At 44.6% G+C, this 20044-nt stretch overlaps 1 protein-coding gene across 7 annotated transcripts in view; it reads left to right on the forward strand.

Moving 5' to 3' along the window:
- BTBD3 (BTB domain containing 3) overlaps positions 1 to 20044 on the forward strand; it is a 54094-nt gene that overhangs the window by 19022 nt on the left and 15028 nt on the right. For 2 of the 7 annotated variants that reach the window (XM_063391519.1, XM_063391520.1), the window contains 4 exons: positions 4364 to 4476; positions 6599 to 6866; positions 7151 to 8003; positions 9171 to 10362. The gene's annotated coding sequence lies outside the window, so the exon portion shown is untranslated. Of the gene's footprint in view, positions 1 to 4363; positions 4477 to 6598; positions 6867 to 7150; positions 8004 to 9170; positions 10363 to 14314; positions 14381 to 14476; positions 14757 to 15783; positions 15803 to 20044 lie in introns of those variants that run through there. The other 5 variants (XM_063391522.1, XM_063391521.1, XM_063391524.1 and 2 more) reach the window with 5 other exon arrangements.

Raw genomic sequence — 20044 nt, forward strand, 5'->3', positions numbered from 1 at the left:
TGGCACTGCCAGCACAGCAGCTGATTAATATTTCAGAGGACACGGGGGAGCGGTGACCTTGTGGTAGATTATACCAGCCAATGTCCCACATGCTCCTGTGACGTTTGTGCATCTGCTTCCTTCACTGATCCTGCTCTTCTCAAAACCAAAATTGGGAAATGTATCCATTTGCTATCCTGCTTATCTGCATTGAAAGTTAGGAGGCAAGGTTGGGCACAATGTGTGGCCTGAGCGTGTGTTATTGACACCACCTATTTGGTTACAGCTCTGGAATGCAACATGGACAGAATCAGAGTTGAGCTTATGGGTAAATCACACCACAGGGATATCCTCCAGCCCCAAGAACACACACACTCAGGAAATTAAATTCAAACCTGAATTTAAGGTACATTTTTAAGAGAAGCCCGAAGTTGTTAAGATGTAGAAATGCAAACGTAAGCGCACAAACCGCCTTAATTCTTCCCTGAATTAATGTTACAAGTGGAAATGTTAATTTGGGATTTTTCTCTTTCATTAATTAGTCTCCAACCAAATTGACTTAGTCATGGTTAGTTGTCTAATTAGCGATGAAGGAAGAATTAGGGCTGTTGGCTTCAATCAGGAAATTAAAATAAAAGTGGTTTCCACCCTCAAATATCTGAGAACAAGCTCTCTTTCCAGATTGTGGGGCCTGCTCACTCTTACTCATTCCTCCTCCCAGCATTATATTACCCCTGATGCTCTCTTTCTCTTTTATGATACTTTCTGGCATGCTAGTACTTATTAAAGAAAAAAATGAAAAATTCATACACAGAGGATTCTGAGACATAAAATTCTTATGGATAACAGTGCAATAGTTGTCTCTTCTTTCTGCTCGTGGCACTTTTATAGCATGCCGAGGATTAGGGAGCTGTTTTGTCTTTAGCACATGCAATAGCAAGGCAGAAGACTTATGCTGCCTGCACTGCTTCCCAGAGCTTTTCAATTTGCTCTGCTGTCCTGTGGCTGTGAAATGAAGGTCTGTTTGCTCTGCAAGGCCACTGTCTGGAGCGTGTCACAGCAAAGTGACCAGCCCTAACCCTCCCCAGGCACTCTGCCAGAGGGCCAGGCCATGCTGTCTGCAGCAGAATCGGAGCTGAGGGCAAAAGATATTCATTTGGTGGGGCTTAGGAAGCAGACAAGGCTGCAGTTTCTCATCTGCTGGATCTGCTTCTGATCAAGCTTCAAAAGCCTTTTGCTTCCCATATTCCCATATTTATATAATTCAAGCTGCTCTGTAAGTAGCAGAGCCCCTTGGTAGTCAGAGAGCTGATCCAACTGGCTTTTGGACCCGTCAGAGTCAAACCACAAGGTGGATATTCAAAATTTGTTTGGCAAAAGAAAGCAGGAGTGTCTTTCTATCTTGCAGTTCATCCCTATCCCTGGAAGTGCTCAAGGCCAGGTTGGATTGGGATCTGAGCAGCCTGGTCTAGGGGAAGGTGCTGTGGTCCCTGCCCACAGCAGCAGGATTGGAACCAGATGAACTTCCAGGTTTTCAAACCAGTTCATGGTTCCTGCTCCATGCACTGAAGCCTGTGGGCAGGAATGGAGCTCTCATTCCTCAACCCCAAGAGGTTCATAGCCTGAACTGTCTCACCTTTCTGTTAGCCCCCATGGAATTTCCAAATGCTTGTGAGCACCTATGTCTTGGCGCCCTCGGGCAGGGAGGCCCCGGCTCAGCTGGCTGGAGCCTGGTGCTGATAAGTCCAAGGCTGTGAGTATAGTTCACTTAAAAGTTGGACTCACTGATGCTTGTGGGTCCCTTCAACTCAGAATATTCTAAGATTCTGAGATCACTCCTTGCCTCTTTTTGAATGCAGCTCAAGCTAGGGCCATTTAAAGACATTTCCTTTTTGCTAGAAGAGAGAGTGAGCAACTGATGTCTTCACCTGCTCAGGGCTGTGCTCTCCCATTGTGGTTGATAAGGTCTGAGGAATGACTTAGATCTGAGTGCAGGAAAATGGGCAGCCTTTGCCTTTGGCCTTTCATTGTTCTCCTTGAGGAGCTACAGCTGCGGGATTGAACAAGTTGGGCTATAGTATTTCGACAGCTGCTGTTGACAGGGCTAATAAATGTGATTTTTAACTGCTTCCTGGGAAAAGCCAAAACGTGTTTCATACAGGATGTGATGCACAAGCTGTGGTTTCCTTGAAAAACCCATGCCCATAGTATGGAAGTTAAACTTAACAGTGTGTTTGTGAAAGAGAAGAGGGGGTTTTTTTTGTGGCTTAAGAGCAAAGCTTCAATACAGAATTGAGTGGGGCACTATTAGAGTAGCTCCCTGCAACTTTTTACTGAAATAAAGAAACCCACAAGCTAAAGCAGAAATATATAAAATTTTTTAAGTACTCAATAAGTTGTGAGCAAGAGTAGAGTGTTTTAATTCTGAAATAAGGAGACTAATTCATCCTTCTTAAGGTATATGCTGCTGGAACTATATGTTTCATGAGACTCTCAGCTTTCCTTTTTCTTTAGGTTTTTATTTTTTTAAGACTTGCACGTTTCAGGATTTGTAGAAAGAAAGCTGCAAATGCAACCCAAATGTATGCTTGGAAGCCTGGAGCATGTCAGAACAAATAAAAGGCAACTCAATTGGTTATTTCCATTTAAGTCGCAGCATTTGTTTTGGCACAATCAATTAGCTCCTCTGTGCTTTTTCACCTTCCACTGAAGCAGTGGGAGCTTTACAAGTACTGTTTTATAATCCTCAAACAACCCGCTAATGCTTTCGTTTGCCATCAATTTGTTGCCAGGCACAAAGGGGTTTAATAACGAAATGATTGATGACTCTTCAAGCAGCGCATTAGGCTAATGACGTAGGGCGGCGTGGCAGAGTCGATAGCTGGTGCACAAAGGAGCGGTGGGGGTGCCTGCTCCCCTGTCCCAATCGGTTTGCTGATCTCCCGGCTGATTTCTCCCTCCTCTCAGTCTGCTGCTGCTGCTGGACACTCGTCAGGCACAGGGCAGGCGCTTGCTCCACGCCCATGGCCATTCCCAGCATCTTGGGAGACACCTGGATGGTGGGAGGCAACGGGATGTCCACACTAAGGGGGATGAACTGCACGTAGCCGATGCTGTCAGGGCAGCCTGGGTTGCTCCTTCCTCCATAAGAAGCTGCTCCATCTCAGAGCCCATAAGGCTTCACCTTTGAAGCCTTCCTGAGCACTGCCGTTCCCTAAATTATACTGTGATTTTAATTTTTTTTTTCCCCCAGAAGAGGTGAATCTCTATCTTGTCTACCGGTAATTAAGAGCCAAAAGCACAGAGGAAGCATTTAGGAATCTGGCCAGCACATGCTCCCCAGCAGGTGCTCTGCATGCTGTGGTTGACCCCAGTGTTTCCAGACCACCCAGGACTGGGATAAACTGGTTTGCTGCAGCTGTGTTCTGCCAAAGCCCTGCAGAGCATCCTCTTTACATCTAGGAATCAAGTCCTGGATTATTTTTGCTCCCAGAGGCTCAAGCTGACTCATGGAGGATGATGAATACACAAGAACAACGCCAAGATCTAAGGTGGGGACTACGGCAATCACAGTGTTCTGTGTTCTGATGTCCTCTGCTCAAGAGCATGACAGTGTTGTGGTTGTGCCCACGGACATCTGGCTGTCACAACCATCACCAGTCAGCAGCCATCAGCACAGGCCTTGGCCCTCCATGAGGCTTTGTATTTTCTTCTGGTCCCACTCCCACAGCTATCCCTTGGGACGCAGCAGCACCTTGGTGCCACCTTTCACCCTTCCCAGAACAGGAGTTGGTTTGGTGATCCCTGTGGGACCCTTCCAGCTCAGAGATCCTTGATCCTTGATCTGATGGTAACTTTTACAGCTGTTCAACCAAGGACTGTTTGCTGTGGATATATAAGTGGTTGTCTCAGGGATATCAGGATTTCTGTTGCATGCTCAGGCTCATGTGCAAAGCAACTGGGATGGCAAAGCTGCTGCTGAGCCCTGTGTCTGCTGTCTTTAATGGGAGATGTTTCATCAAAGACTTGCAGCTCTAGTGGAGTTAATCTTCCCCCAAACCAGAACTCACCTGACCTTCATGTGAAACCTCTGGTACTTTTCCATTATCAAACACTTAGAAGAAATCAGTCTTCTTAGCCTGGGCATGTACAAAGATTATGCAGTCTACATGACTATTTTAGAATAGGTTTTCACTGGACGTTTCTTTTTCTTCATTACTTCTAATGAGTATTTGGCCAAGGAAAGCCCCAGCTCCCTTTCTAACGCTCCTTGTCCTTGGCTGACCAGCTAGGAAATACTTCACCAGTTACTGTCTTCACCCTAAATGCCTCCCTGCAGGATGAAAGGAGTCCTCCTTGTAGTGATCCCCATGTATCCTGACAGGTCCATCCAGCCTGGATACCTGATGACAAATGAAGTATGACTGATATTCCCTTCATGCCCAGCAGCCACTAACCCTGCTGGAGTTGTTCTGTCACACTGAAGACTGTGGGAAAGTTGGTGTGCAAGTCTTTTATACCTAAAACTTAGTTATTTATAGCCTGAATACTGTGCAGGAATGATGGGAAGTGAATCATTAAAGATGTTTTGATTACGTGAATAATCCTAATGAAAATATTCTTTCCTGGAGATGCACATGTTGTCTACTGCCACACTGGCAGCTGTACACAGTAGGGCTTTGCCCTTTTCAAATCTGGCTAATTTAGGAGAAGAAACTTAGCAGTGATCTGGTGAGAGACCTCTAAGCCAAATTTGGCATGAGGGAGTCACTCTTTATGTCATGGCTTTTTCTAGCTGAATTCCTACCAAACCTGCAGTTCTTGCTGTCCAGGAAGGAAGTCACTCCCCAGCTGGCTGCAGTTGTCATCCATGGCCAGAGTTAGGTTATAATGGCAAAGCTCCAGCACTTCCTTCAGGTCTGCTTTCTGCCCTGCTCCATAAAAGATGATCTTTTACCATCTCTCACCTCAGTTTCCCACCTGCAGTCTGGACCTGGTGACTGGGTCCTGTGCAGCAGAGGTTAGCTGATGGTGTTCATTACTATTATTTATTGCACCCTTTGAAATAAATTATTAAGACCCTACTATAAGAAGAGACCAAAACTAGGCTGCTTCAACATGCACCAGGATGGCTATTTGTGGAGAAATCTTTAATTATTAGAATTAATAATAATTTGTGGAGAAAACGCAAAAGGGGTGCACAGGATCGTCAGAGCAGCTTCTCCTTTCGCACAACCTATAAACAGCCTGACACTGGGAGCCAAGGAGGGAGTTTTAATTAAATAGAATTGCTTATAAAATCACCAAAAACATAAGTTTGGGCATACTGATATATTACTCTCTGGTATTTTCTGCTGTTGTCCTCAATCTCGGTTTTCTTTAAGCTTTAAAAATTTTAAGATACTTCTGACAGAGGCATGGAAAGACATGTAACTGATTTTTTAATGTGTTCTAGGTGGGACACAATACATTATGATATATAGTGGGAAAATATCTTGAAATGCAGTCCCTGTCATGCCAGGAAAACATTTGTGAGGAATTATATCCATCCTGGTTTCAGCTAGGGTAGAGTTCATTTCTTCTCAGGTGGGTCCAAGATACAAATCAATGGCATTTCTACATATGAGGAAACATTTCTATTGAATGTGAGTTTTGGGGGTTTTCCCCACACTTCTGTGGGACCGTGCTCTTTACCATGCAGGCTACCAGAGGATGAGTAGCCCAGTTCCATGCTTAGAAATGTTGTTCTGGTGGTAACATTCTTTACCTCCCTACATGGAAAAAGGAAAAATCCATTTTTTGTTACTAGGAGAATTGAAAGTCAGTGTCAGCTTTTATTGTCTGGGGCTCAGCTATAGCAAAATGTGGGCCAAAATCTGTGCAGCTGTAAAGCAGTACAGCTGCTCTGGCTGGAGGGTGCTGAGCCAGCTGAGCCAGATGGGGTTCATTGCTTATTTGATCAAATTAAAGGATATTTGCTTCTCACACCAAATCGGACCAAGAGGTTTGCAAACAGGAACATTCAGGATGATAAAAGTAATGCATACAGCCACTTATTATTAAATAATAAATTAGGCTTGCATTGCCAGCACAGTGCCCCCAGGCTGAAGCTGACCCCAAGACCTGTCCTGCTCCCAGTGAGATAAAATAGAGCTGATATTTGCATGGTGTGAGCAGTGATCCCCCTAAAAACTGAGAAGGAACCCCATTGTTTGCACCAGCAAAGAGGCTGCCCCATCTCCTCCAGTGGTTTCCAGTCCTGTAAACCCCTGGGAGCACACTGATTATGGGGACCAGGCAATGCAAGAGATGGGAGACTGTCCTGACAGAGGAGGGCTGTCCCCTGTGGGTATCAGTCCAGCCACAGACCATGGGGATCCTTATTCCCAGTTTCTCATGCACCTGCAGTAAACCAGCTCAATTTCTTCCACTAAACCCAGATAAGCAAACTGGACTTTCCATCATATCCTTGAAACACCAAATAAAAATTGCAATATATCTGTCTGCAGGTGATGAGTACAATTATATCCCCCCTGCTGGTTCTGTGTTTTGTCTTTTTTTTTTTTTTTTCTAAAGGGAAAAGCATCTTTCACTGCAGAAAAGCCTGTCTTTCATTTAGGGAAGCCAGCAGCTGTCAGGAGAGGAAAACTGAAGATTGACAGAGGAAAGACACAGCAAAAGTGCTCCCAGAACATTGTACAAAAAAGATAATCTTAAGATGTTGACCTCTAACAGAAGCATGTGTAATCAAAGAAAAAACAGCAATATGATGTCCTGGTTATTCCCTAAATGGAGGAACTGTGTATGCTGTAAGGTATCCTATCTGAGAGCCTGCAGTTATATTTTTCTTGTGATTTTTCCTTCAGAACAAGGAATCTGGTTTAGAGGTTGGTCCCCTTATTTCTGAATCTCCTGCTCCTCTTTTCTTCCATCTTCCTGGTCATATTCTGGTCTTGTTTTAGTAAATTACTTTGGGTTGTTAATTTTCATGGGAATAGTGCAGTTGTATTAAAATTCTGACCATGAGAAACCACACATGGTATCATTTTAAACCAAATAACTTAAAATAATAATAATAGTAATAATTTGTTCCCTCTCCTCTCATTGAGTTCTTATAGCCTTTGAATTTTTCCTGCTTTAATATTCTGTCTATAATCCTGTTTTCTTCCAGACCCTGCTGTTCAGCTGTTACTGAAACATTGTCTTCAAAAACACCGAGCGGGGAAATGTTGATTTGATTTGATCTCAGGGGAAATAATGTGACTCGGCGACAAGCCCACCAGCAGCAACTTTTAATACACAGCAAGACAACTCACAGAGAAATCACCTTGCTCTTGGGCTGCATCCACATACTTAATTGCATTTAATTCTTGAGTGCTGGTTTAACTCAGTTCAGCTCCATAAATAATTGGGAGTTTTGGTTCACTGGTTGAACCAGAGGAGACCGGAGGAAAAAAAATCCCTATAAACCATTCGGTTTCATTTTCAGGTTCATTAATCCTCTTTGTTACGTGGCCTTTTAAAACTAATGTTGTGGGGTTTATTATGAAATGGACAAAAAGATGGCTGCCCCTCTTCCTCCCAAGCATCATCCACCCTGTGCTGGGGGTGCACCACCACACTCAAAGCATTTGGCATCCAGTGGCCTCCCAAACCAGCAGCAGAGAAGAGGGGAACAGAGAGTGGAGGACAGGTCAGCAGGTTCAGGGACCATGGAGCAGCTTGCTACAAAATGAGACTAACAGGTATGAGGGTATTGTAGCAAATAATATTAACAGGAGAACTCTGTGGTGCAAGAATAAGATAAGCAATACAAGAATAAAAATGCAAACGAGAAAGACATTGAGGACGTGCTAGAGTGTGTTCAGAGAGAGGCAACAAAGCTGGTGAAGGGTCTGGAGCACAAATCTTGTGAGGAGAAGCTGAAGGGGGTGAGAGTGTTCAGCCACTGGAGAAAAGGATGCCCAGAGGAGACCTTACCGCTCTGTACAACTGCCTGAAAATGAGTCTGCCTCTTCTCCCAGGTAAGGAGTGATAGGACAAGAGGAAATGGCCTCAAGTTGTACCAGGGGAGGATAAGATTGGATATTAGGAAACATTTCTTCACCAAAAGGGTTGCCAAGCATTGAATATGCTACCCAGGGGAGCAGTGGAGTCACCATCCCTGCAGGGATTTAAAAGATATGTTGATGAGGAGCTCGTGAATGTGGTTTAGAGGTGGGCTTGGCCATATCAGGTTACTTGTTGGACATTCTGATCTTAAAGGTCTTTGCCAACCTAAACAATTCATGACTCTATGATTCAAAAAATGCTGTGATTTTAATTAACAAATTTTTCAAGTAATGCAAAAAATTTTTAAAAATCCATCCTTAACCACCATCATCTTTTTTCTATTTTTTTTTTAATTAGGAGTTTTTGCTGTACTAATCATTGCATTTGTCCATTTCCATCAAATCAAGTCAAACTAATGACAGCCAGATGGTCACAGCTCTCCGGATGCCTCACTCAGGGCTAGTCCATCCCTCTTGCACAGAATCAAGGAGCAGAGGAAACCCGTTCTCTTCCTCCAGGCACCGAAAGGACAGGATTAAAAAATACACACTTAGCAGGAGGCAAAACCATTGAGTATCACCGCTATCAGCTCTCCCCATGGAGCTGAGGCTGGATTATCCACCCCACCCTGTCATCAAAAAACATGGAAAGGGGTGGATGGGGAAGAGTGAGTGGATATCTCTGGTGGACAGACGAGGCACACATGATCTCAAGTCACTTTGCAGGAGGTTAAGATTCATCCATGCCCGCTCCCACATGCTCTTGCACACCCTCTGCCACCTGCTTGGCTCAGAACCCGTGTGCACAGAATTACCAAGGGCGAGATTTCCGAGCAAGTCTTTTGCTCTGCAATAACAGGCTTGATCTGCTGTTTCCGGCAGTTCCTGATAGCACAGGAGTATTAATAATTACAGCATTGAATTTGAGAAGAGGTGGGTCAAACTTGTTGTGATCGCTTGAATGATGCTTGAAAATTATTACAGGGTGCACCCATTGTAAGTTGGGATAATTAAGGCTGCTGCCATTTACACTCTGCCCTTCCCTATTGCTGGTTTAATTTCCTCAAACAGTTTTACATCCTACTCCTCATCCTGCCTTGGGGTTTTGCAGTAAAATTCAATACTCATTTTCCTTCCTAGCTTTTCTGTTAAGCGCCAGGTTATTTCATCATCAGAGCTCAGAAGCAAGTTAAGCCTCGTGGGCTGGACCGGCCAGAAACTGGGGGAACTTGTGCAGATCTTTCATCACATCCCACAAGCAGCTGCTTGCAGAGACCCTCCCAGTTATTAAGAGTATTTCTAAGGACTTTGAAGCAGGCTTGAACAGCCACAAGTTTTGGGAGGCATAACTCATCGAGGACTGGAGCAGATATTTCAATTCTCTGTGTTCCCAAGGTCAGGTCAGGGGGAAAAACCACAGGTGTGCTGCAGCCCACCCATATCTGGAAAACCTCAGGTTCCCATCTTCTCCTTTATGTCCAACCCTGCTAGAAAGAAAAAAAAAAATCATAATCAGGGATTGTGGTTCCCTAATCATAGCAACAACAAAAAAGTGTCTCATCTTTTTATTTATATTTTTTTTACTGATGGAAGCAGAAGTTTTTTCACCTGGCATTCAGACAACAGTGTCTCTCTGTAGTTTGGATGGTTGAGACAAAGTTACAAGCTAAGGGAAGCTTTCCTCCATGTTTTTTAGTCTCTGGGGACATAGAGACTCTCTCTGAGACAACCTTTGACATCTGACTCCAAAAGATAATGCTGAAAAGCATATTTTTGTGTTTTGGACCCTTTGACTTCCACCAAACACCTTAGCCTGGCATGTTTGAGAAGTGCAGATGCTCCTGAAATGACTCCAGGGACTTTAGCTCTTCCTCAAGCTCTCTAGCTTTGGCTAAAGACAGCAGGACTCAATCTTCATGCTGTCTAAAAGCAAGCATTGCTAGCAAGGCTGTGATGAGAGTTTCTCTGTGGTCAGGCTAAGCTGACCATCTCCATTAGCAGCCAGCATCGGAACAGCTCCCACCAGGCATTTTTTTTCATGTCTGAAACTGTTTTACAAGTCACAGTGGCCAACACTTTCACATCCAGACACCAAAAGAAGTGGCACTGCACTCACCAAAGAGAGAGGCAGCACCTCTGGCTGCCAGAGGTATCACCAACCCTCCTGAGATAGATGAGGAAAGGTGAAAAAGCACCTGGAGCCTAAGGAAGACAAATTCCAGCCAGAAGGGCTGCAGGAGAAGCACAAGCTCTTGTAATGGAGTCTAGGAGCTTGATACAGAAACTGTGTCTGTTGGAAAAGGCCTTGTGAGAACTGACTGTGCTGCTGAAAGTAAGTGATTTTTTGGGGAATGGGGAAAGAGCTGAGCGTGTGTGGTGAGACAGGCTGTGGACAGTCCTTGACAGGAGGTGTCAGCACTCACACAGGAGTGAACATGCCTCTGCTAATGTAACACCTTCATCCCTTGTGATGGACACTGGTACCCACTTGTCCATGTATTCTCATTTTGGAAAGGTTAATGACCTTTTGGTTAAGGCTGAAAGGGTTTGTGCCCCAAATCTTGGCAGAAGGACAGGAGAGATGAGGAAAATCATCTGTGTCAATACACTAGACTGGAATCAGCATCTTCCAGCTGCACTTTCACAGCCTGTGTGACCTGACCTTGTGGGTCAAGGGGCAGACAAAATTCAACACCATCTGCTATTAGTTAGTTAATACTTAACCAAAAAATTGGGGTCAGCAGCCTCAATGAGCTACAGCTGGAGCTGGAGATAAGGGATTTGGCTTTAAGAGGCATCCAGTGGCTGAATCAACCCAGGGGATGTTATAACACCACTGGGGAGATTTGGGATGCGTTGAGCTGATCCCCCTGGCTCTGCTTCATGCAAATGTCCTGTGCCCTTGGGATGTCGATGCATCTCCCTCCGGCTGGTCCCAGTTTGGGTGCCCAGTTTCTAGCCTATATAGCTGCAAAACACCTGGGTGCTTAGGCACGAGCTGCCAGGATCTCATCCTGCCTGCCAACAGCTTCCAGCAGCTGCACAGGCTAATTTTACAAGTCAGGTGTTTGCCTTTGACAGGCAACTCTTCATATCTTTATGACTAGACATTATTATATTGTTCTTTCATTTGATAACTGCTCCAGTAATGGCCTCCATTTGCAGTAAATCTCGTGTTCTGTCTTTTTCCCCACTGTTAAACATAAGATGATAACCTTTGTGGGAGGCTGTGCACAGAAATTCAGCGAAGCTTTAAGAGGCTGGGGAGGAGGGGAGATGTGGAGGGGAAACGTGGTCAGCATTAGCGAAGTGTCTGGTGGGAAGATGCTTTTGGAGGAACTAATTATACCCTGGAGCACTCGGAAGAACCTACCCAGCCTGCGAGTTCAACCGGAAAATGAATATTTAAAAGGGTCTTTGAGTTAGTAAGTCTTTGGAAAGCACTGCTCAATACCTGGAAAATAGACCCGAGACATAAGAAGGGATGAGTCTGAATGTGACTCAATGCAAATACTTGGCTTTTTTCACCACCACCATGGAGCAGAGTTAAATGGCTCTGGAAACACCAGCTAAAATCCTTTGATCAGCTCTCCCCAACACGCAGCTGGTTGAGTTTCACCTTCCGTGGTAGTGCAGCCCTTGGTTTGCCATAGGCAATGCTGGATCTTGTCCAGAAACCTGGGCTGGGATGAGGCAGGACCCCAGAGCTGTGACAGGAGTGTCCCAAAGGCCTTCTCTGCCGCTGCTCTGGGGCTGTGTCTCGCCTTCCTCGTGAGCTGTTTTATACAGGGTCTATAAACACAGTCACCCTGGAGGGTGAGAGCACAAGGAGGGATCAAACACTCAGCAGCACCATGTGCTTGGCACATTAACTCCTCTGTTGGAAGGTGGCTTTGGTGCCCCAGTGCTGCAGCTCTGGCCAGGTCTGGCTTATCTGGTGGCTCGCTTGCTCTGGAGCTGAGCTGAAACCTGTCAGCAGACTGCAGTGCTTGAGAGTAAAGACATCCCTGAGAAATGCAGTGCGGTGTGTTTAACCCAGACAGGCAACCAGACAGGGTGGTGGTGACTGCAATTCCACGTTGATACTGGTATTAAACCAGGGCCTGGGCTCTTTGGGGGAAGCTGGTAGTCATGGTCCCAAACCACTGGGCACAGCCAAAAAACTGGGTTGGAAATGTAGGAGGAGCCAAAAAAAGATTAAAACCGTTCTTAAGTGCAGCCCCAAATTTTGCCCCCCCTCCTGTCTCTCAGTCAGAAGTGTATGTGCAGAAAAACCTTAGAACCACAGGAAGGCTTGAGTTGGAAGGGGCCTTAAAGATTTTCTAGTTCCAGAACTTCACCTTTTAACTTACGTGTGTGCTGGAATTAAAGCCAGAATATGTTTTCCTACTACTGGATTTCAAATTCAGGCTGCAGAAAAACCTCCTCTAACCTGGAGAAAAAGGCTTCTCCCCACAGCTTACCTATCTAAATTAGCTCCATTGCAAAATGCCTTTTACCTTCAGTCTGCAAAAAGGGTGGAAAACTGCACTGTTTTCCTACAGCGTGTTTAAGTTCACCTCAGACAACGATTATTTTGTTGGCTTCCCAAGTCCCAATTAAATTATCATTTACACACTGTAATTTAAAGTGTGTGCTTGGCTGATAAAATCCATATAGCTATAAAGTTAGTGTGTGTGTGTACAGTCATTATTGTTGCTGTTTGGCTTCTTCTCTATTTTAATAGCTAAAATATTAAAACGGGAAAAGCAAAGTGCTGATTATCCACAGATATGCCTAATTTCACATTGTGAAGGTATCTGCTAGAATAATGTGTATATAATATAGGCAATGAGTGTTCATGGGAGACTAAAGCTGGAACACGGCAGCAATTCCAGAAATAATTGTTTCTTCAGAGGGAAAATAATAATAATAATAAAAAAACCCAACCCCAAACTTGCCCTAGAGCTTCAAGCAAAGCCTTTTGCTATGCTTTTAAAAATAAATGCTAGCAATGCATTTTAATTTCCCACATGGCTACATACACTGGCATTATGAGAAATCTCTTATTTATGAAGCTCCTGGATAATCCTGGGTGCTGGTCCTGAAAATGCTCCATCCCTCTTGATTATTTTTTCAGCAGCTCAAAAAGAAAGGTGTTTGAGGTTGGGTTTTTTGATTCTTTTTATGTGTTTTGAGTTTTTTTAACCTGGCCACCCTATGAGCAACAGGATAGGAATAGCTCCTGCAAGGAAGGATGTATGGCACTAATCTCTTGTGAGATTGAGATTATTTGGGAAAAAAGAAATAAATGTGAGGGGGAAGCGTGTTTCTTCTCTCTGGCTGCCTGTTGCTGGCCCTGAGATGAAATGTGGCTGCTGCAGGGTTTGGGGGTTTTTGGGGTGTTTCGTTTGTTTGGGGGGTTTTGGTGGGCTTGTTTTTGGGTGTGGGTTTTTTTGTTTGTTTGTTTGTTTTTGTTTTTTTGGTTTTTTGTGGGTTTTTTGGTTTTGTTTTTTGGTTTTTTTTTTTTTTTTTTTTTGCTTGGAGGTTGTGAATAACAGTGGATGAACAAGCATGAAGATTTCAACTACTAATTATTTGTCCTTATAACTTTTAATCTAACTAAGCTGCTGTTGAAAGGGAAGGATGAGCTCTCTTCTTCAGAGATATTGGCGCATGTATAGAAAAACAAATCACTTTTTTTTTTAAGAGGGTAAATCCTCAAACAGATCGGTTGCGATAAGCCATGAATATGGGATTCCCGATTTTAAAAAAAGGTAATTTTTAATTTATTTTGTTTTAAAAAAAGGATGTTGTTAGGTTGTCTCCCAACTTATTTCATCTCGTACCTGCTGCATGAATATGCCTCAATTCCATCTCGTACCTGCTGCATGAATATGCCTCAATTCAGGCACTGACAGAATTTTTAATTAAAAAAAAAAATTAAAAAGTGGATTTTGACTAAAGGTGTAGCTATGTTGTCTCCCAGCTCAGTTCAGAGGTGAAATCATAAATCTGGGCTGTATGAATATGCTACAACTTCGGGAATTAATGTGATTTCTAACTGGTAAAAAAATTGAAAAAAAAAAAGTAAAAGGTTTTGTTGGTTTCCCAGCGCATTGCGCAGGTGAAATCCTGCCGGGACCCTGTTGGTGGGTGTGAGGGTGAGGGCAGTCCCCTCCCGCCCGACCCTGCCGCCTTTTTGGGGAGGAAATCCCTCCCTGAGGGGCCGCGCGCGCCGGGGCGGGGCCGGCGCGGGAGGGGCGGGGCCGGGGGCGGGGCCGCGCCCGCGCGCGCCTCGGCGGGGCGGGGCCGCGCGCGCGCGCCGGTGCGAGGAGGGGCCGCGCGCGCCGCCCCGGGAGCGCCCTCAGGTCAGTGCGGGGCGGGGGGCGCGCGGGGCCGCCCGCGGGGGGACACCCGCGAAGGGACATCCGTGAGGGGACACCCTCAGGGAACACCCGCCACCCTCCGGGAGGTGGCGGCCGATCCCGCTCCCCTCCCGGGCTGCGGCGGTGCCGGCGGGGAATGGGCTCCCCGCGCCCCGCGGAGCCGCCGCCGTGAGGGGCGGGGCGAGGCGGGGCGGGGCGGCCGCACCTGAGCGCCGGCAGCGGTCGGTGAGGGGAGCGGAGCTGCCCGGCTCTTCTGCACAAAGAGCCCCCAGGCACGGCCTTAGCCTGGCCGGAGTGGCGGTGCAGGTCCGCAGGCGGGTGTCGGTGTCCCCTCGGTCGCCCTTTGTGCAGCAGCGGGGTGGGTTCGCGGCGGTGCCCCCATGGAGAGGGCTCGGGAGGAGCCCCGGGACCCGGCTGTGCCCAGGCTGGAGCCTCCACCGGGAGGCAGCCCAGAAGTTGGGGTTCGGGGCTTTTCTCCTGCTTAAAGTAAAGCTTCTTTTGTAAAAGAATTAATTAATGCTTTAAGCATTAATTCGGTAAACTTCGCGGAGGCACAATTAATAGTTGCACCCGGTTTGGCAGAAATATCTCCTCCCTTCCCCACGCTGTTGGCCGGACTTCCTGATGTACCTGTTTCTGGAGGTTCGGTAGTTTCACCCATCTTTACAATTCACCATTTTCCTGTTTGTTTGGCGAAAGCCGCCTGCGAACTTCGAGGTTTATAAATTCAATTTGTTGTGGTGTTTTCTGAGTGCTGAAGACGGAAAAAACGTTTTAAAACAGGAGGGAGTAGTGTGTTGTTCTGAGTTCGAGGAAAAGTTTGAAGTTGAGATACTTAGGTGTTCCTAGACTGTGATTACTAACATGCCTAATTCAACAGGCTGACTCCTCTAAGAAGTGCTGGTGCAGGTTTTGTGCCTTGTAGTTAGTTCTCACCGTACTTTGTTTTCAGCATGTGATGTGTGTGTTAAATTTTAATCTGCGCCGTGCATTTTTTGATTGGTTTTTTTTTGTAGAGAGGTGGTGCTGAGTTATAGGTGTACAATACTCCATCTGACCTTGCTTAAACTTTTATGCCAGAGTTAGGTTCAAAATAGCTTTTACTTTAATAGGAGAGAACTGATCTCACCATTTCCTACAGAACATATGTGCAGTATGTCACAGTGCACAGTATCTGGGGTTTATTCGGTAATTTAGCTTTGCAAATCAAATCTCTTAGGGCCTTCATTTGAAGTAAGTTCTGCAGAATTCCCAAAGTTGATTGTCGACTGCAGTACTTTTTTTTTTTCCCTTTTAAATCCCCCACAGTAAGTACACTGCAGCTAACTACACAATAACTTCCCTTGTGTTTCCCTGCCAGCGATCCTGAGCTCTGCCCCAGAGGAAACACCTTCCAGAAGCAACGTGAGATTCATTTAGCTTGCCCTTTAAGGCTGGGGGTGGGAAATGCAAGTTGCAACAGTAATTTTTGTGTTTTGTCCAGTTGCTTGTCAGAGCTTGCGAGCAATTTTTTTTTCTTAGTTTACCAAACAGTTAGGATGGAAGCAGCAGTGCTAGGGCAGGTTTACTTAAAACAGAGGTCTGATGACGATAGGCCATGTGTTAAGTTGTCAGAGGAAATTTAGATCACCTGTTGTAGAAACTTGAGCAAATAAGTTTTGCAGCAGAATATTGTTTATGGCCAGCATTAGCTTTCCCTGATAATTCAAAATGATTGTGCCCTGATACTGTCTCTGGTAGCTCCTCGGACCTGGCTGGCTGTTGTTCTGTTTTACAAATGTTCGGGTACCTGAGCTGATGTGGGAGCTCTGTTTTGTGAGGCACTTAAGTGAGTGATAAGGCAGCAGTTTCCATCTCAGAGGGCGGATAGATGAGGAAAAGGGGGAAGTAAGAGATGGGAATCTCGAGAGGAAAAGATTGCAAGCTTTTTGTGATGGAAATTGTCGTCGGTTGTGTTTTGTGTCATTAAGTTGCATTCCAATCCCCTACCCTTGGTTACAAAAGCACTTTTAATGTGTGTGTCAGAAAACTGAGGGGAGAGGCTTAAGTAAGACATCATTCAAATTTGAAGACTTCCCATTTTTGGGGCCTGGCTCATCTGTTTTCTGATCCCACTGCCCTCTCTGAGTTTGATATCTCAGCAAGCTGCTGTGAAAACCAAGCGAGTCCAACGTCTGGAAAGTGTTTGCATGTTAAAACACTGGGGAGCTGGTGGGCAATCTGTGAGAATCTTGTGTCTGTCCTGGCTGTGTGGGGTGAACACTGGCAACAAACAGATTTGGGAGGTATCTTGAGGCATCATCTTGTCCAGCCCTGTTGCCCGTGCCCTAAAACTACCTGATACCCTGACTAAATATTTCACTAGAGGATTGTGGACCACTTCTCCACCAGGCTGAACGACTTGTTGATAACATCCTTCTGTGACAGGGTATGTATCTACCAGGTTACACTCCATAACCACCCTAGCTACACTTTCTCCTCTTCACATCCAGAGCAATTTAAAGGAGTAATTTTCTTTAAAAACTACATTCTCTGGAATTAAAGCTGTTCTGTCTCTCTGCTCGGTTACAAGGGGTTTCTGAGAGTGTGAAAAGAAAGCAGCTCTTCAGGCAGGTGGCATGTTTGCCTGTCTGAGAGGTGTGAGGATTCCATGGAGACCTTTGCCTTTACACTTCTACGAGACCTACCTCATGTATACCAAGAAAAAGAAAAGGTTTTCATACTATATAGAAGTTCATAATACGTAAAACAAATGGGTATTTATCTTGTGCAGTCCCTTAATTTTGCTGCTCTGTTTGATTACTTGCCCCTTAGTTTATCTACACAGTCTGATGTGTCACGGAGTTATTGTGAAGAAGAACATTTACGATATCATTGATAGACAAATACATATTAAGGCACAGAAATATATTCTGAAACTGGAATTTGAGTGGTATATATGTGGTTTTTTCTTGAAAATTCATGATGGTGCAGTAGCTACCATTCACTTGTAAAGACGAGGGGAAACTGATGGAAATACTGAAGCATAACTGACTGCTAAGGAAGGCAAGTATGACTGAACTATTTGCAGCAAAAGAAAATAAATATGATTTTCTAAAGCAGTGAATAGGAGAAAAATTTGGTAAAATCTTTATTTCTGTTGGATTCAAACAGAGGCTGTGGGTGCTGGGAGAGTCTGGAATCAGTAAAGAGCAAGTAACAAGATCCACAGCTTCTCACGTGTGGCAAAGGGAGACTCATTCAGGACAGTGCAGTTTAATGGGTGTCATGCCTGCTTCCATTCCTTCAGCTACTTGGATTAGGCTCAGGTTAGCAGTAATCAGTCTCTCATATCTGAAAATTTGGGTTAGTAGGCAGTTGCAAAATCACTGCAAGAGTTGTAATCCTTGGTTTTCATTCTCACTTTTGAGAAGCGAGAGCCACTGTGGTTGAGAATGTACGTCTTACCAAAGGCTCGGTTTTCCAATGCACTGACCTGTTCCTGTTTCACTGGCATGTTCCTCTTCTGTAGTTGAAAACGCAGTGGGAACAAGAAGCTGTACCAGCCTTTTCCTGTTGAACCCACTGAATGCTGCCGGCTGTGATGCTCTGCTGTAGACACACGGGTTGCAGATCTGCTGTGGGGTTTTAAGCCACATGTTCCTTGCCTAGATGTAAAACTGCAGATTGGCATGATGTGGTTTTCCATGATCTGTACAACAGCTAAGCAAGCTTTCCAAAAGTCCCCTCTGTTTTCCTTACTCTTGTTGAAGGTGCTGTTGCCATGGCAGTCCCAGGGGACTGAGGCACGCGGGCCACAGAGCAGGTGTGGTTGTGCACTGGAGCAATATCCTCGCCCCCTCTTCTATCCCACTGGGAGCTTCAACACACCGCTGTGGCATGGTGAATGTAGGTTACCTGCACGTGAAAAATGTAGTCCTGGAGTTATGCACCAACATAATCATCAGCTGTGATGCAGTTCCCCTGAGGATGCTCATGGAGCAGTAACTTCTGTGCCACTGGTTCTCACGAGGGAGAGCCTTCCTCTCCGAGGAAGGGCCTGTTTGCATTTGCGTTTTTCAGACTTTCTGTCTGTACAGGAACCACTGGTGTGGAGGAGCAGGAACAGGAGCAGGCAGCTTACAGCCTGCCCTTCAGAGAGCCTAATTTAACTATTCAGTTTGAAAATAATGGTTTGTGAGCCAAGTTAAAATTAGTAAAAGGTTTGTCTACTGAGGCGAGATCTGTCTGCAAGATTGGGAGTTCTGTCTGTAGTCATCTGATCTGACCTCTCCCTGGGAGCAGGCAGCATGTGAGTGCTGATTGTAGTGGTGGTTTTTCTGAAGTGCACTAAGATCAGTAGCTTCTTTCTCACAGGGCACCGAAGGATCATTAAATGCTAATGACGTTTGATTACTGTTGACCTTGGTCAATTTAGAATTAGTGACCTAGAGACGAAAACCACTGTATCTCATTACCAATTTCCTGAGCTATCTGATCTTTCCTTTGTAAGTCAGTTTTGGTAAGAGGCAAAGTAGAATTAAAGTTGACCTTTGCCTAGAAAAAGGGTTGAGTGCTTTCAGGTTTGCAATATCATGTTTATAAATAAATAAATGGCAGCCACTAAGAAAGAACTTATTTTTTGACCCCAGAGACTGTCAAGAGCAAAGCTCTACGTGAAATGAAATGGACAAGCTCGAGTAGCCACGATGGGAAACAAATGCATAATTTGTCTCTTTTAAATTAGTAGCAAAACAGTTTATCTCCTGTAACCTTGAACTGAATTATCATTTTGTGGTTGCAGAGTCATTTTCTCTTCACAGAGTTCACTCATAATTCTTGGTTTTACTTTGTACTATCAAGAAACAAGTTAATGCCCATAGAAGACATTGCAGATTTTGCTGTGGGATATTTTCTTCCTGCATCTCCCAAACGATGATATTGGGGTATATGTCTTAGCAGATTTGTAAAATCATATCTTTTATGTTGTAATGAAGCATTTGACGTTATTTTGTACCATATGCCCAGAAGAGAATGTCTGTGGGGTAATGGGATCAAGTATATTGTTCACCTGAGGTTGTTTAAATTTAGGCCTTCCTTGCCACAGTTGTGGCTTATATGGACTGTAATTCCTGCAGTGGGCATGGTCTTCAAATCAGAAGGAAAATACAAGAGAATTTCCAACTTGTTTTTTCTCACTCTGATACATTAGCTGTATTTATTTTGGTCCACCAGGGAACAAAACTTTTCGCTATGCTGGGTTTTTTCTTTTAAAGTTAAGTGTTTTGGGCATAAATAGTAAGTTATTCAACCTCTCACTGAAGTTAAATTGTGGGCTTTAAGCAGCTAAACAAGAAAAGTAACAGGAAAAAATTAGAATTGGAGATGTTGCAGTTGAGGTAGGAACAGCTTCGTGGAAAGGGACTTGAAATCCATGGAAAGAAAGTGCATGTTTATTTGCAAGTAAACCAAGGAGTAGATATTCATCTTAAATGTTTTGTTGTGATTGCTTTGTCTCAAAATGGATATTACTTAAAAGAAAAACAAAAATAAGTATTTTACATTTACAAAAATGACATATTAGAAGGATTTAATAGAAGGGCTGCTTTGGTAGAGAGACTAAACACAAATGCCATGTAAAACCTGTATGCTGGCAAATACTACAGG

This window comes from Prinia subflava, chromosome 2 (genome assembly GCF_021018805.1).
Source record: "Prinia subflava isolate CZ2003 ecotype Zambia chromosome 2, Cam_Psub_1.2, whole genome shotgun sequence".
Taxonomy (NCBI): Eukaryota; Metazoa; Chordata; class Aves; order Passeriformes; family Cisticolidae; genus Prinia; species Prinia subflava.